This window comes from Acinonyx jubatus, chromosome C2 (genome assembly GCF_027475565.1).
Source record: "Acinonyx jubatus isolate Ajub_Pintada_27869175 chromosome C2, VMU_Ajub_asm_v1.0, whole genome shotgun sequence".
NCBI lineage: Eukaryota > Metazoa > Chordata > Mammalia > Carnivora > Felidae > Acinonyx > Acinonyx jubatus.
In genome coordinates this window covers 77,833,213-77,846,825 of record NC_069384.1, presented here as the reverse complement: position 1 = coordinate 77,846,825, position 13,613 = coordinate 77,833,213, and the positions used below count along the sequence as shown (strand labels likewise).

General features: G+C 39.7%; 1 protein-coding gene and 1 long non-coding RNA gene across 17 annotated transcripts in view; one reads left to right on the top strand and one right to left on the bottom strand.

Annotated features, from left to right (window-relative positions):
- The window catches only part of LPP (LIM domain containing preferred translocation partner in lipoma), a 669,728-nt gene that overhangs the window by 641,091 nt on the left and 15,024 nt on the right, over positions 1–13,613 (top strand). The window lies entirely within an intron of this gene.
- The window catches only part of LOC128315217 (uncharacterized), a 61,782-nt gene continuing 59,664 nt past the window's right edge, over positions 11,496–13,613 (bottom strand). Inside the window, exon 3 of the long non-coding RNA XR_008297751.1 lies at positions 11,496–11,581. This is a non-coding gene — a long non-coding RNA (uncharacterized LOC128315217). The remainder of the gene's footprint in view (positions 11,582–13,613) is intronic.

Below are 13,613 nucleotides of genomic sequence, written 5' to 3'. Positions count from 1 at the left end.
ATTTTGAAGGACTAATCACTAGCAGATCAGCCTGCCAAGCTGCTAGAAGAAGGAAGTTTTGGTTGGTTTGCTTGTTTTAATGTTAGGATTGGATTAGTTGTTTACTTTGACTGCTTTATTGAGGTATAATTGGTATACAAAGGATGACACTCATCCTTTGGACATATGCAAACACTCGTGATATCGTCATAATAGACACATCCAATGCTTCCCAGAGTTTCCTTGTGTCGCTTTGTTTTGTTTTTGGTTTTTGTAGGAAGAACACTTAACATGAGATCTGTCCTAACAAATTTCAAAGTGCACAGATCGTTAGCCGTGGGCATTATGTTATATAGCAAAGCTCTAGCACTGACTCATGTAGCATAACTGAACCTTGATGTACAATGAATAACAACTCCTTTTTCCCCTTACCTCTACCTCCTGGCAACCACTAGTATATTATCTGCTTCTACAGATTTCTCTATTTTAGATAGCTCACGTAAGTGGAATCATGCAGTATTTGTCCTTCTGTGACTGATTTACACTACTTAGCATAATGTCCCCCAGGTTCATCTGTGTTGTTGTGAATAGCAGAATTTTCTTGTTTTTGTTTTTTTTCCAAGGCTTCCTAATATATTCCATTGTATGTATACACTACATTTTCTTTGTCCAGTGACCACTTGGGTTGTTTCCATAGGTTGCCCATTGTGAACCATACTGCAGTGGACATGGGAGAACAGATATCTCTCCAAGACCCTGAATTCAGTTCCACATCTTTTCCTTGTGCCATCCCATGTAATCATAGAGAATATGAGACCTGGAATAGACCTCAGGTATTATTTAGCCCAACCTCTTGGTTCCCTAAATAAGAAAATGGAGGCACACAGAAGGGAAATAACTGGACTTGAATTATAAAGCAAGTGTATTAGTTAGGGCTAGGTTCAGCTGGAGTGACAGGAAACAGTAATTGTGACAAAACGAGATAATGTTCATTTCTGTCTCACTGTAAGGAAGCAGGGGATCTAGGAAGCAGGGGATCTAGGACGGTGGTAGGCCAGGACCCAGTATTCTGCTGTTTCTCTGCCATGCTCAGCACGTGGGGTCATGAGGGGTCAAGATGGCTTCTCCCATCTGATGAGGGGTCAAGATGGCTTCTCCCATACTTCAGTGGACTGAGAGCAGACCCCTTCTCTCCAAGGATTCTTCCTTTCCACCTTCAACCCTTTGGCCAGAACCCAGTCTCATGGCCAAACTTAGCTGCACTGAAGGCTAAAAAATGTCATATGTATTCCGGACAGCTGTGTCCCTAGCTAATGGAGTTTATAAAGAAAGAACGGAAGAGCACATGTAGGGAAACAACTATCAATGGGCATCACAGCAAATTAATGACGTTTCTAGGACTAATGTTCTGTTTCCAGACTCCTAGTCAAATGCTCTTTCTACTACACCATAGATTTTTCTCGTAGAGGTGTCATCTTCAATAAAACCTGTAAGACCATTTTGAGTATATACAAAATCATCATTTATATATTCATACAAGATACAATGTTTCTCCTTTGCTTAAGAAATGTTAGTTTATTATTTATTAATCCCAAGGCCTTGTAGATAGGAGTCAGCCACATTTAATTCCTCCTATGTGTCAATTTGTGACTTTGGGTGCATATGAAGAAAAACTCTAAACTTCAGTCTTTTTTTCTTGTCTCAAATAGTGATATTATCATCATCCTGACATTGCTTTAAGAATTAAATAGGATAGGGACACCTGGGTGGCTCAGTTGGTTAAGCGTCTGACTTCGGCTCAGGTCATGATCTCATAGTTTGTGGTTTCAAGCCCCGCGTTGGGCTCTGTGCTGACAGCTCAGAGCCGGGAGCCTGCTTCAGATGCTGTGTCTCCCTCTCTCTCTGCCCCTCCCTCGCTCATGCTCTGTCTCTCTCTATCTCTCAAAAATGAGTAAATGTTTAAAAATATTTTTTAAAACAGAATTAAATAGGATAGTGTCCATGAAAGAGCCTAGCCCAGCGCTTAGTACAAAACAGGTGTCTGATGTTGCAGGGGTCAGTTTCCCGTCTCTTTTCTCCTTCCTCCCTGGGGGTTCCTCCAACCCTAAGACTACCTCACTTCCCAGAAAATAACTGAAAGGAATATAAATCCTTGACTCTTCTCCAGATACCCATAATAAATTTGTTCAGATGCATTGTTTGTTCTCTTTTGCTTTATAAAAACTCAAATCCCAGCCAATCCAGAAAGATCCGGAAGCTCTGGCACAATCCTAGAACTTTTTAGAAGTTACGGATGCCTGATGCCCAGCCCCAGAGATAATGATTGAACAGGTCTGGAGGTGACCCAGGAATCTTCAGTTTTTAAAGCTGACTGGTGGGCCTGATGTGCTGGGATGTTGCAGGCAGGCCCATTTGGTGGTAGACTGGGGTTGGGCATCTCAGAAGTGATGTCCCATAAAGAACTGTTGAAGGAATTGAGGTATTTATCCCAATAAAAATTACACATGTCCTCCCAAACCTCACGTCTCTAGTGGACTGTCAGGGCCACACTGGAAAAAGAGCATGAGGTTGGGGCAAATAGGAGGTTGAGAGACCAGTTATGAGCTATTGTGATCCCCTAAATGAGAGACAATAGAACAATATGGTAGACATAGCAAATAATGAGTGGAATTCAAATATGTAGTGGGCAAAATAATAGGACTTGGTTGCCTGATGGGATTCAAAAAAATGATGCTAACTCTAATGTCAAAAATCTTTTAACAGTAGCAACATGTAGCTGTTGAAGTTTATCTCACCGGAACTTATTGGTTCAAGAGAAAGAACAGCAGGAATTGTACAAAGTAAATTATCATCACTAATATAATGAAAACCTTCAATTATCTGTAACAATGACCCAAATCCAACAAGATGAAGTATAAGAGAGACAAAAGTCAAATCTTATTCTTAGCTTAAAAATTTCACTATACAAGTATACATGAAAGTCATTTAATTTAACAGATGTTCATGTAAAAAAAAAAAAAAAAAAAAGAAAAAACTAAAGATTTGGAAGGGAGAGACTATGACCCCAAGATCCATAATAATATATAAGACCACAGAGAAGTAAACATACTCTTCCGCTGCACCTGTACAAAAAGGAGTGTGCAGAACAGGGGATACAATGGTTCCTAGTGTCATGTGTCTGTTTTCGGGCCTCACACACTGAAGGAAGTTGAGAAACTAGAACTGGTGCAGAGGATGATGGTTAGGAGGACAAACCGACAGAAGTGATGTCCCATAAAGAACTGTTGAGGGAATCGAGGTACTTATCCCAATAAAAATTACACATGTCCTCCCAAACCCCACCTCTCTTTAGTGGATTGTCGGGGCCACACTGGAAAAAGAGCATGTGGGTTGAGATACGCATTGGTGTTGTTGTCTTGGGCTGGTGTACTATGTTCTAGCATTTTCCACAGCCTATAAACAAATAACACTATACACTCAGGGTCTACACACAGTCTCTACAGTGTCACACAGGGTCCTCACACAGTGCTGTGAAGGAACAAAAGTGTAGGGAAATGATTAATAAAGGAGGTCACATTCATATGCCCTGTGCCCTAAACCTTTAGCCATCTGACTTGTAAAGAAAAATGCTCAACGCAGAGGCACCAGTGGATGGATAGGCGTGCAAGAACAAGCAGCATGAAGTGTTAAGAAGCTTGGGTTGACAGGAAAAAATACTGCCTAAGGAGGGTGGTAGGAGAGGTACCTGGAAAGGAGAGGTCAGACGGTATCGTGAAGAGCCATGAGTGTAAGTTAAAGAGTCTGGCATTGGGCATGGTCACCGGCTTTGGAACACCAGCATATAAAATGATCCTCTAGTGCAATCTCTTCCATCCACATTATTTCCTGCCTTTGATAGTAAACATATCCTCTGTGTTAAAGTTTGCTTCCTAGCTTAAACTGAACGCAGACTCAAAACCATCAAATCACATCAAATCACTTCAGCTTTTTTTTTTACCCACCACAAACAACCCTAGGATGGCATGCATTTGAACAAACCAAAAGTGATTTCTCTCTTCTAATTTTCAGAGCTTTTGGCTAGATGTGGAGTGAGAAATTCATACCTTTTTCAAGTAGCGTGGGTTCTTTTTTTCCCAATTCCTCCCCTCCATCTGGTTCTCTGGAGGTCTTGGAATCCAGGAAAGTGTTAGTTCACTGTACTGAAATCCAAAAAAGACTGCTAAACTGTGAAAGAAAATTTGCATTCCAGAGACACTGGAAGAGTTAGTCCCCCACCCTTTTGCAGCAGCAAAGAGAAAACATCTGTATTTTCTGTCCCCTTTGTCTTTCAGCAGTTACAGAATGGAAAACCCTGTACTTGTTGTCTGTGCCTTTCATACCTCTTTAATGTAAACCATTTTCGGCTCCTTGGGGATGGAGAGAGGAACAAAAACATGGAATTATTTTATTTCTGGTGTCAGAAAATATTACAGCCAAGGAACAGTTCAAGGGAAGCAAATCACTTCACCGACTTCCCTTTGTGCTTTTCGGGAGGTTACATTCTCATGAATGGGTTCCAGAGCCGGGTGTTTGAAGTTCATGTCAACAGCGCCCGGCTCAAAAGAAAACTACACAGTCGCAGCCATGATGTTGGCATGTCATTAATGGCCTTTCTAAGCGATGGTTCTGTCTTTTGTCTTCCATGGGCAGAAGTGTAATTAGAAGGGCTTGTTTTCAACAGAAGCCAAATCATTGCCAAATTTGTTCAACTGATCTCTAGAGAATCGAAGTTAGCTCATGGCCCTCTGGCTGTTCTCTTTACCACTCCCAAGAGTTAGAGGCTTAAAGTTTTCCCTTTCTTTTGAAAGAGGATCAGGTTTGGTTCAAACAAGCTTTTCTGTCATCCCCAGGAGTACAAGGATAGACCTTCCGTGACCCTTGTTGTTTGGCTCAGACCACTTGTGGCTTGTTATAATTTAGGAAGTAATTGCAATTCATAAAGTCAGGTAGAAAATAAACATCTTGGCAGAGCTGAGTTTCAGGCAACTCTGAAGGGAGCCGACACGTGAGCAGAATGGTATTGGGAGTATTTCTAGTCTCTGCTTGCAGATCCTGATTCTAATGTATGATTCACAATGGATTTAATTTTGATCTGAAATGTGCAGGCAGGCAGTCATTACTACGTATACATGTAGCTGAAAACATCATTGCTTAAACCTCCTGGTCTTAGGTTTTGCCCCTGGATGGGTCAGTTACAGACAAATACTGTAAGTAAGAGTCTTACCTACGTTGTGTGATTAACTTCAGATCATGTGTTTTCTTAGCAAAATTAGTAGCACTATTTTTTTTTTAAAAAACACACTTTTGCTGAGGTAGAATTAAAGAATTCAAGAGTTGGAAGAGACCTTAGATGTTGGCTAGTTTAATGTCATATACTTTTCTCACTCAAAAGATACTTATTAAGTGTTTGGTATGTATTAAACATTGCTCCAGAGACTGAATGCCGTAGTGTCTCAAACAGACTGGTGGGGAAATAAAACAATAAGCATGTCAGGGTGCATGGATAGCTCAGTAGATTAAGCATCCAACTCTTGATTTCTGCTTAGGTCACAATCTCATGGTTCCTGAGATCAAGCCCCACCTCCGGCTCTGTGCTCACAACATGGAGACTGCTTGGAATTCTCTCTCTCCCTACCACCACCCTCCCACCCCAGCTCACGCTCACGCTCTCTCTAAATACATACATACATACATACATACATACATACATACATAAATATTAAAAAAATAAGCATATTAGCAACTAAATGCATGAGGTGATATCAGATAGTGATAAGGGTATGAAGAAAGTAAAAAAGCAATGAGATAGAGTCTGGCCCAGGAGAAGGAGCTGCTTATATAGGGTGGTGACGGAAGGTCATCTGAAGATGGTTATGGAATTTAAGGTTTGTCTTTGGGGGTAGGTGCTATTGGATGACTTTTTAGAGTATTCATTCCCAATCATTCATTCATTTGCTTCATTAAATATTTATCGAGCTGCTTCTATGTGCCAGACATTTTTTTAGGAAACTGGGGATGAAGCGAAGAAGACAAAGAAAGAGCCCTGCCTCGCTGAAATTTTTGTTCAATCCTCAAGTCCATCACAGAGCTTCAAGAGACCAAGAGGTCTATTAATAACGTCTCTTATTTTATAGGTATAGGAATTTAGGCCCAAAGAAGCCAATGCTTTGCGTAGGCCTCACTGCCAGGGGTTGACCTTCCAAGACTAGGCACAGCCTTTGCCAGAGGGTCTTTTCTTTGTCACCATACCATGCAGAGGTTCCATGAACATCTACTTCAATCCTAGATTTAAATAGTCCTGAGGTTAGCATTGTGATCCAACGAGAAGTCATTTTCCTCATTGAGACCTCCTGTCCACTGTAAATTGAAGGCTGTCAGGATGGTGCCTCACAGGCACAGGTATCAAGGATTTAGTTGAGGAGCCTGTGACAAACTATACCTTCCGTGAGACTTGTATGTGCACATTCTAAATGCATAATATGTACCTGTTCCATCGCTTATTAGGTGTTCCACGTATGTAAGTGAAAGAAAAATACAACAACACAAAATGTCTGTTGAGAACAAAATAAAAAGGAAAGGAAACAAAAAGCACACTGTATTTTCCCAAACTCAATATGCATGGGATTATGAATGTCTATATGTACATCTCATATTGTCTTCTCTCCAGTAATAAGAAAACTGGAAAGTAGGCTCAGTTGATTAGTCAGAGACTGAAGAATGAAGAATCAGGGTCAATCCTCACATGGAACAGTAATTTTGTGTAGAGAAAAGAACTTTATAATAATATCTTTACATCTCTTTACATTCTTTTTTAAATATTTTAAATTGTAATTCATGTATTGTTAACATGCGGTGTTATATTAGTTTCAGGGGTACGATATAGTGATTCAGCAATTCTATACATCACTCGGTGCTCATCATGATGTGTGTACTCTTTAATCCCCATCACCTATGTCACCCATCTGCCACCCACCTCCCTCTGGTAACCACAGGCTTATTCTCTATTTAATCTTCACATTCTTAAGAGTGCATTTTATATTTCTTATCTCATTATCAAAAGCCTGAAAGATAGACTGGACAATAATTAGTATCCCATTCTATAGATGAAAAAACTGATAGTCGGATGTTGAAATTGTGTTGTATAAGCTGTGAAGTTCCAGCTACTCCAGAAAGTGACTACCTCAGGGGAACTGATCTGAGTTCTGTTAATAACCTCTATTTATAAATTGCAAGTAGCAGGAATTATGAAAGTTGGACCTAAGACATCATGCCATGAGGCTTAGGATAGGATTAGCTCCCTGAGTTATTAGCCAGAGGGCCACCATACTTATCGGTATAAGACAGCCTTGTTTTGACAGTGGCAAAAACCCAAATTACGTCATATACTCAACTAATGATTTTTCATTGGCGATATAAGTAATTATGTCAATAATTAACCAACATTAGTTTTCATATTCTTATTGCTAACAAGGGCCAGAACACCAAAGAAAAGTTTTGGTACTCCAGAATGATCCAGCGTGGTGTTTGGGAAAGAACACTATATAGAAACCACAGTAATCAGGCCCTGAACTCAGTCAGCTCTTTCCCTAGTTACAACACTAAGCAGTTGACCTCCTTGAATGCAATGTGCTACCATCTAAGGGGAGAGAGTTGAACAAGATGATTTTCATAAGTTTTTTCAAGCTCAGGCAAACTCTGTTACTTGTGAAAGGCTATGGCAGTTTGCTAGACATTCATAACCACATTCAGTGTAATTGGCATCACATGAACCAGATAGAGACTTATAGGAGAAACTTAACTGGAGGACAGCGAGAAGGAGAAGAATGAACAACTTTGTCTTTGAATTTAGAAGACATAGGTTCAAATCCAGCCACATCTATAAGCAAGCGACATGTAACTGGGACAAGAATTCTACCATTCTACCTCCTGTCATACATAGTTGTAGAGATTAAATGAGGTCTTCGTTGTGTGCCCTGAGTAAACTTTAAAAACTCTACCAAGGCAAGCTGTCATTTTTTGTTTGCGGAGTATAAAATAATATATATTACTTTCATGAAGGACTAAGAAATTTATGGTTTTGAGGTACAATTATATTCACAATAGAAGTAACAACAGCTTTTTTCACAAAATTCCCAGGAAGCAGGAGGGAAAATCTCTTAGGAATCCAGAAGCTGATTTTATATGATGGTATTATCCAGGTGTCTCAGAGTATCATACACAGGATCCCTTAAATAATCCATTTTTTTTAAAGTAGAGATATAAAATTCTTCTATAAAATGTAGAAGAATCAATGGTGAAGGACAAATTAGAAAAAAAGAGAAATGTAGTGCGTAGATATAGTAATTCAATTAAATGATCAATGAATGCCAAGGTAATTAAATATATGTCCCAGAACCCTTAGAATTTGTAAGGAGAATGACATAAAAGTATTTATTATATAATGAGATTATGGATCTCATTTGGTCCCGGCAGCACTGCAGTGTAAACACTTTGAGTCTTATTTAGTAGATAAGCAAACTAAAGGCCAGTGAGGTCAGGAACGTTGCCTGGACTTTCTAGCCCAGGTGTCGCATCTGTCACTCCTTCTCTCGCTGCGTATGACAGTCTCACTTGCTCTGGTTCCTGAGTTGACAAGTCCCAGCAGACTGTACCTTGAAAGTGTGGTAAAGGCAAATCTGTGATCTGACTTGGCTGGGAAGGAAAGGAATTCTGTTCTTTTTTCTCCTCTCTCAGTAGTCTCCATGGAGTGCTATGATCTTTTCATTTTGCTCCTGGCATGAAGGTCTGGCACATTCATCAGGGCTCAGCCCCCTCCGCCTTCATCCTATGCCTCCAGGGTTATGAGACATTCAAGAGAAGTGTTTAGGAAAAGCTGGCGTACTATAAGGGCTACACATTTTAAGGTAAAACACCACCTCTCCAGGCCTTAAGGTATAGATAAACTAAATGTCCTTCAGTGGGATTTTATTTTTAATTTCCTAAAGCTCAGATCGTAATCGCAACCTGAGTGCTTCAGAAGAAGCAACAGGGCTTTATTTACTTGGTCAAAAATGTGATTTGTGGCTCCTGGCAGAATTGGATACACTGACTTAATTGTACTGATCTTTTTGTCCTTTGTGTCAGCCTTTTTGCTTGTGATTTTAGGACGTGTTTCTTAATTTTAAATCCAGTTTATGTAGTCCAAATACACACAGAAAATTTTGCAAGAATTTTTTTTTTTTTTTGCTAAATTGTACATTAATAGTCATGCATATAATTGACACACAGATGTTCATCTCTGGCAGTGTGGAGTTCCCCTTCACCAGCTCTGCTCAATACCCTGACTTTGTTACAAACTCTTCCTGTGAAAGGAATTTTGTTTCAATGTAAGCATATCTGGGATTTAGATAATGAAAACTCTTGTGGTAACACAACGTTAATTCCAAAGCCTGTTATAATGTCTTTTTTTTTTTTCTCCAAGAGCCAAGTCAAATCCCACCCAGATAGATTCCCAGCCTCACACCATCACCATGTTGCCTGGTCCCTTACCATTCAGCAGTAATTACTCTCTCTGTTTCCATCACACATTACTCATTCCTCCATAATAGCAATGTGTTCTGCCCTTTGCCTCTAGTCAGTTATTTATAGAAGTGTCTGCTCCTCCCACTACATGGGGAACCTCTGAGGGCAGGGATGGTATCTTTGTTCTCTCTGCCTCTGTACCTGCCAGAATGTTGGACATTTTGTTCCACTCCTTAGGCTTTCTGCAGTGCTAAATTAAGTGGCGAGGCTGGCTGCTTTGCTCATCAGAAAATCATGCAAAAAGTTTCCTTACAAGGTATTTATATGAAAGCTGAGGTAATACAGGCATTGGGTACAAAGAGTTTTGTTCAAAAAAATTAGTGGAAGTAAACAAAAAAATAAGAATGTTGAATTATTTTACTGAATTTCCAGTTACATGTTTCGTAGCTGTATTTTTGTGTGTGGCTAATAACATCAAAAGAAAACACATTCTAAGGGTTTCATACCATCTCATAAACTGACCCAAGCGTTTTTTCCTATTTAGAAAAATTAGAATTCTCATCTACAGAATAGGAGTTTTGTTTCTGGTTTTAAAAAATCATAGTCGTAGGCATGGAAAGATACTGGGCTTACCATTTTTATTTTCGATGTTTTGAAACAGATACAGATACAAATAGAGATACAGAGAAAGATTTAGATGAAGATACAGATACAGATATAGGTGAAAGACACTTGGAAAGTGCAAGAAACTTCTTAATAGGAAATGTATTCCTCACTGGGAGGCAGAGCTGTAGGGAAGTGTAATATACAGGTTATTAGGAGAACTACCAAGGTAAAATGCTGTCTTCATCTGCAGGGAAACCCAAAAGTACTGCCATCATTTGGGAAGACTTACTGATTATCAAAATCCAGAAAAAGTTTAAAATACAAAATTCAGATACGGAATATAATTATTTGACTTTAAATAATGTCACTGGCACTTCAGTGGAGGTTTGCTGAGCTAACCTCCTAAGAAGGAGCCCTCATCCCTTCTTACCGCACCACATTGCTATTCCATTGGGAACACCAACACCTAAGCCCAAGCTGTGCTTCCCAACCTGCTTTACATCATGATCCTTGTGGGAAATGATGGCATGCATTCAGCATACTGGAATCAGTGGGTGGGGCTTCTCCTCACCCAAGGTGACCACTCAGGAACTATGGAAGCCCCTGGTCCCCTCTGACCCTCTACAATGCGGTACACCTGGAACCCATTGAGACACACTGTGCCTTAGCCTGCCAACTGAGAAGCTCCGGACTAGAGAACTGTTTTGCATGGTTAAAGAGAATAATTTTGTTTTATGGACATGCCTATCCAGTGTTTATTCATGCATGGTCTAACCAGTATTTGGGGAGCATCAGTTTTATGCAAGCATACTGTTGTAGATGATGGGGGTACACAACAATGAGTTTTCTATCGTACCCTGTGGGAGCCAATGAAATTGACAGTAGACAGACTGTGTTAAGATCTTGACACATTTCCTCTCCTTATTTATATGCATATAACTTGTAGGTAGCCAGTTTGAATGCCTTATGTTTGTGAAACGGAGTGTGTCTTCTGAAATATGAAGTAGGTATAGTGTGATGGGCAAGGGATTACCCAATGGAGGGAGAATCAAGAGATCAATATTCCAACCCCAAATCCGCTACTAGGTGTTTCCCCTCTCTGCGCCTTAGTTTCTTGAATCTGGTAGTTGGACTAGAATCATGGTTTTTAAACTGTACAATATGGATCCCCCTTTGGTGCCATCCTTTCATGCTCTTCATCCAGGAGTGAGTTGGGCTTATTTTGGATGCTCTGCCCTGGTAACTGTTTCCCCGAGCCAAGGATTATGAGAGAGGTGGGGAAGAGTTGAAAACTCCTGGACAAGAGTCACTTCTAAAGATCTTAAGAGCCTAATATCTTCAAACTCTTCTTGTTTCTTGTTATTTTTATCCCAACGAGACCAAAACTGTATCGAGAAATGAGACGTCACCCTCGTTTTTTCCAAGAGTCTTTTCTGTTTCAAAACTGCTTTTGTACCTAAAAAAAACAATAAAGATTGAATATAAGATCACATTTTAATTTTATGAAATGAAAATTTTAACATTTCTAAATGGCAACACTTTATACTCTTCTGCATCTTCAAATACTTATGTGTCTTGATTTAAAATACCTAACCATTGAAGATGCACACACACCTATGCAATATGTAAATTTTAGACATATTTTTTCTGTCATCTAACTAGTAGTTAATGCTTATGTTACCTATAGGCTTCATTTATATTCAGATGATTCTTCTAGCTCTTCTGCCTGTGAATTAGACAAGTTATTTATACAGTACCCAAGGATAGAAAAGATACAACCAGATTGTATCTCCAATTTAAAAACAGTTACATTTGGGAGTTTAGTGTACAAGATTTGTTTGTGATTTTATTTTTATTTTCACTTAACTTTTTTGCTTTTAATCGCAATTGTATTGCCATCACTTCAGAAAAGTTTATAAGCTTCCTTGTTCTTTCTGCTACTCTAACATCTTCTCCCTATAGCCATACCTTCATCGGAGTAACTGCCTAAAACATTTTCTCAAGATTCTAAAAAAAAATAAATAAATCCTCAAACGGTGCCTAGAATTTTGGAAAAAGAAAAGAAATGCAGACTCTTCATTCAACTTAAGCTGCAAGGTGCCTCACAGCTGGTCAGCAGTTGCCCACTGTGTGTCAGGGATTGTGCAGGTCCTGGGCAAGGATGGTTCTGGTGTGGAGGCTATAGTGTACATCCCAGACCCTTCTTCACGACCAAGACTCTTATCCTCCCCCCACCCTGACCATTCATAGCTGAGTTCCTTCTCTGGTAATTACTCTCAGTTGGTTGAAGGGAACCTCTTCACCCAAGATCACTCCTTCTTGAGAGCATCCTGTATCCACTGACCAGTCGATGCAGAGTTGTAAGACCCTACCCCCAAGCCTCAAGGAAGGACAACTCTGCAGAAGCATCTTAGCTCCAATAACTTCCCATGTGCAAATCTCTGTTTCAGAATCTGTTTCCTAAGAAGCTCATCCAATGACTATGGCTCCACGCAAGGTGGGTGGGGGTGGTCACAGTTTGCTTGTAGAGGTCGATGTAAATCATGAAATCAAGTACATTATATCATTGTCATCAGAGAAGCATCATATAATCCTATGGGGGTGGAAGAAGTGACTTATTTTTCTTGGGGAGAATTAGCAGTGGGAGAGGGAGAGGGAGCAGAGGGAGAATTAGAAGTGTTTTTCAGAAGAGGCGACATTGGAGCTCAACTTTGAAGAATGAATAGGTATTCTCTAGGCGAAGAAGGATGTGAGATATTCTGGGATTGTAAAAGAATGTAGCTTATTAAAGTGGTGACAAAGCACTCAGAGTGCAATTGGAAGGTGAGATCCATGGGAAGGAGCAGTAGTGATGGATCCAGAACCAGGTCATGAAACATTCTTATGCTAGAGTGTGCTCTTTCTTCCTAGCCCTCCCCTTAGCCATAACACCCGTACTGCACACACAAGATGCAATTTGAGTAGACATACTTAGAGATGCCCTTCTGTCACTTATTTGCTTGGAGACTTATTTCTTTGTGTATTTCCTTAAAAACTATTTTATTAGACATTTCATTTTTACTGGCTTTACAAAAGCTCTGTGTTTATGAAAAGAGGGCATCTTTTAGTCTGGCTTTAAAATAATCATCTATAAGGAGACACAAAGTTCTTCCTCTGTCATGCTTGAAATTCTATCACCAGTAATTTCTGGAATTTCAAGTGGTAAGGCATCGTAAAGATTATACAGTCGAGGTTTCTAGCACATGAACCTTCCTTTCAAACTTCAGACAAGGAGTTGTCCAGTTGTTTCTAGTATATCTCTAGTAATGGAAACATTACCCTTTTGCCACTGTGGTTAATTCTGATCTATCACAAGCAATAAAATTGCAGAGTTGGAATTAATCATTGTATTATAGATGAGAAAAGTGAGCTCTAGAGAGAAGAAATGATTTACCCAAAGGCATACAGTAGATGCTACCAAAGCCAGAGAAACAATTCATATTCTTCAT